Genomic DNA, 4,225 nt, shown 5'->3' with positions numbered 1-4,225 from the left:
CAATGTCCACAAGTCAGTAGCCTTTGTATACACCAATAACAGTCAAGATGAGAAGCTAATTAAGGACACAACTCCCTTCACCATAGTTTCAAAGAAAATGAAATACCTAGCAATATACCTAACGAAGGAGGTGAAGGACCTCTATAAAGAAAACTATGAAATCCTCAGAAAGGAAATAGCAGAGGATGTTAACAAATGGAAGAACATACCATGCTCATGGATGGGAAGAATCAACATTGTTAAAATGTCTATACTTCCCAAAGCAATCTACCTATTCAATGCCATTCCTATCAAAATACCAACATCGTACTTTCAAGATTTGGAAAAAATGATTCTGTGTTTTGTATGGAACCGGAAAAAACCCCATATACCTAAGGCAGTTCTCTGTAACAAAAATAAAGCTGGGGGCATCAGCATACCAGATTTTAGTCTGTACTGCAAAGCCATAGTGCTCAAGACAGCATGGTACTGGCACAAAAACAGAGACATAGACACTTGGAATCGAATTGAAAACCAAGAAATGAAACTAACATTTTACAACCACCTAATCTTCGATAAACCAAACAAGAACATACCGTGGGGGAAAGACTCCCTATTCAATAAATGGTGTTGGGAGAACTGGATGTCTACATGTAAAAGACTGAAACTGGACCCACACCTTTCCCCACTCACAAAAATTGATTCAAGATGGATAAAGGACTTAAATTTAAGGCATGAAACAATAAAAATCCTCCAGGAAAGCATAGGAAAAACACTGGAAGATATTGGCCTGGGGAAAGACTTCATGAAGAAGACTGCAATGGCAATTGCAACAACAACAAAAATAAACAAATGGGACTTCATTAAACTGAAAAGCTTCTGTACAGCTAAGGAGACAATAACCAAAGAGACAACCTACACAATGGGAAAGGATATTTGCATATTTTGAATCAGACAAAAGCTTGATAACTAGGATCTATAGAGAACTCAAATTAATCTACATGAAAAAAGCCAACAATCCCATATATCAACGGGCAAGAGACATGAATAGAACTTTCTCTAAAGATGACAGACGAATGGCTAACAAACACATGAAAAAATGTTCATCATCTCTATATATTAGAGAAACGCAAATCAAAACAACCCTGAGATAATCATCTAACCCCAGTGAGAATGGCCCACATCACAAAATCTCAAAACTGCAGATGCTGGCGTGGATGTGGAGAGAAGGGAACACTTTTACACTGCTGGTGGGACTGCAAACTAGTACAACCTTTCTGGAAGGAAGTATGGCGAAACCTCAAAGCACTCAAGCTAGACCTCCCATTTGATCCTGCAATCCCATTACTGGGCATCTACCCAGAAGGAAAAAAATCTTTTTATCATAAGGACACTTATGCAGCATATAATCAGAAAAAGTAAATGACTTCGAATAACTGAAGTTATAGAATTGATGCGTATACAAAAACATTCTCTGATTCAACAGTATTTACCAATTTCTTCATCCTCTCATAAAACCTTTGGGTCAGTGCTCGCTTCGGCAGCACATATACTAAAATTGGATGATACAGAGAAGATTAGCATGGCCCCTGCACAAGGATGACACGCAAATTCATGAAGCGTTCCATATTTTTTGTGAAATTTACTAAATGTAGAATATAAATGTCTTAACACAATAAGAAAATGCCATGAAGGCTATGTTAATCAGTTTGATGAAAATATTTCAAATTGTATATAAAACCAGCACATTGTACCCCATGATTGCATTAATGTACACAGCTAATAAAAAAAAAAAAATATATATATATATATATAAACCTTTGAGTCAGTTTTTTTTTTTTTTTTTTTGTAGAGACAGAGTCTCACTTTATGGCCCTTGGTAGAGTGCCATGGCATCACACAGCTCACAGAAACCTCCAACTCCTGGGCTTAAGCGATTCTCCTGCCTCAGCCTCCCGAGTAGCTGGGACTACAGGCGCCCGCCACAACACCCAGCTATTTTTTGGTTGCAGGTCAGCAGGGCCCAGGTTTGAACCCGCCACCCTCGGTATATGGGGCCGGCGCCTTACCGACTGAGCCACAGGCGCCGCCCTGGGTCAGTTTTTTTTAACTGTCTTTACTTCTATCCCATTCTACAGGTCCTCAAAAGAGCACATAAACAATATTTATCTAGAGCATTAGTTCCTAGCACATTTTAGGTCACAAAAACCTCTTGAGAATCTGACAGAAGCCACAGTACCCTTTTACTAGTAAAATGTGCACATACAATAAATAATAGAAATCATTTCTTGGAATAAGACCCCAGATACCTATCTTTGAATCCCAGTCTAAAAGTACTTGCCCCACAATAAGCTACTCTCTGGCTTTCTTGCAACTTATGATTTAATTCAGGGGCCAGAAAGCTTTTTCCATGAAGGGGAAGACAGTACATAATTTCAGCTTTGGGAACCAGTCTCTACCAAAATTACTCAACTCTGCATTTTTAGTTTAAGAGCATGGCTTTGTTCCAATACAATTTTATTTTGCAGACATTGGCTGTGGGATTGTTTTTGGCTTTTAGGCTATAATTTGTCCATTTGTGAATTAATTTTTTTTAAATAATTGACTGTCTGTAGTTATAAATTGGGATCTCTTTAATAGATCCACACATGCACACATCCATTGTAAAAGAACAGCAACTGCTATGTATCCGTCCTTCAGGAATGCCTAGGCTGGGACAAAAAACCCACTGAGATGATCCTCCCCTTCCATCACATTTGATAATAATCTTTTATTTTGCATCTGATAGCAACCGGCAATCTGCTTTCAATTGCATTGAAACAATTGAACATTATCAGAAGCATCCGTAAGTTTTTCTTACCAGTGACAAATTTATAGTATATTTTAATTTATGACTGGAAGATAGGAAAGCACACGGAACTGAGTACAAATTACTCTGGACTGAAAAACTCAATTCAAGTTGGCGGGGAGAAGGCATGGAAGGGAGGGGATTGGTGTGTTCCCACTTAATGGGCACGATGTAAATGTGTATGGCACATTTCTTGGGTGTGGGACACAGCTACAAGAGGGACTCTTCCTAACAAATGCAAAGATTGTAACGTAGTTGTTTGTACCCTCACATTAACCTGAAATTAAAAAAAAAAAGGAACATATTTCACAGTTGAGAGGAGATGTGTCTTATAGCTGGTAGCTCTGTGGTACTAGGGACGGCATTGCTGTCTTGCTCAGGGCAAACTTCTAGAGCCATCTTTGTCACTCAGAGCTCAGATAGCCAATGACAACCTGCCAAGAAAACTGAGCCCAGAGGAGCTACATTTGGTTTCTTCCAACCTTCGAAACTGGATGACCCAGCTCAAAACACGTTGTTGGTGTTTTATTAAAAGGGTTGATTTGGGGAATGATGTGTTTGCCATGCAATGTCATGCCTCAAAGCCTTTCCAGCCTTTATTTATACGTGTAATTATTGCTCTGGAAATTCAATATTTAAAGAGGTAATTATTGCTGGGGGAAAAAAAAAACAACACAAAGAAATTACTCTGGACCCACATTCCCCCATGTCTTCTTAAGGAAAACATGCCTCTTTAAGAAATCTGTTCAAGATTTCATTCTATTGTATATTTCCAATTACTGTGTTTCTAAAATTTGTTCTTTAAAAGCTCTCTTGATGATAGTCACAGTAAAAGCCTCCAAGAACTATAGCAATGGTAGCTGAAATTCTATATAGCAAGTGTCTGTACATTTAAAAATGATTGAAAGAAAAATACTTTTAAGCACCTTACTGATATCTGCCATCAAGTCTTCATGAAGAATAAACACTCAGACTAACCTGATCTGTTAGGATAAAAGTCCTAGGAGTATCAAGAAAAAGGAGATAGTTGTAATTTATCTTGGCTCTAGGAAGTTTAGGAGATTCAGTTGTATGAGGCAATAAATTTAGAAAATATGGTTCAGACAGCATAACTACTAAATGAGAACAAAAATAGCTAGAGGGTGAAAAAATAATACAAGGTGTTTTTCAAAGTCATTTAGGAGCCTAGCTTTTTAAAAAATTTTTATTACCAGTCTACATAAAGAAATAAGTCAACCCAGACAATGTCTTACAAAAATATGCCTAGAAAAGTGATTCAAGAAAAAATGGCAAATCTGAATGTATCAGTAATCATCAAGGAAATTTAATAAATAGCTTAGAATGTAACTACTATTTTCTTGCTCCCATGAATACTAAATGGTTTTTACAAGTTAGTGA

At 37.4% G+C, this 4,225-nt stretch overlaps 1 non-coding gene across 1 annotated transcript; it reads left to right on the top strand.

The window, feature by feature from the left end:
- The first annotated feature begins 1,507 nt into the window (after positions 1-1,507).
- Positions 1,508-1,613, top strand: LOC128592181 (U6 spliceosomal RNA). Its single transcript, XR_008381795.1, has one exon. It is a non-coding gene; the product is annotated as a U6 spliceosomal RNA (small nuclear RNA).
- The last annotated feature ends 2,612 nt before the right edge of the window (positions 1,614-4,225 follow it).

This window comes from Nycticebus coucang, chromosome 1 (genome assembly GCF_027406575.1).
Source record: "Nycticebus coucang isolate mNycCou1 chromosome 1, mNycCou1.pri, whole genome shotgun sequence".
In the NCBI taxonomy this organism is placed as follows: domain Eukaryota; kingdom Metazoa; phylum Chordata; class Mammalia; order Primates; family Lorisidae; genus Nycticebus; species Nycticebus coucang.
The sequence above is the reverse complement of the archived record's forward strand: the minus strand, read 5'-3'. Positions and strand labels throughout refer to the sequence as shown.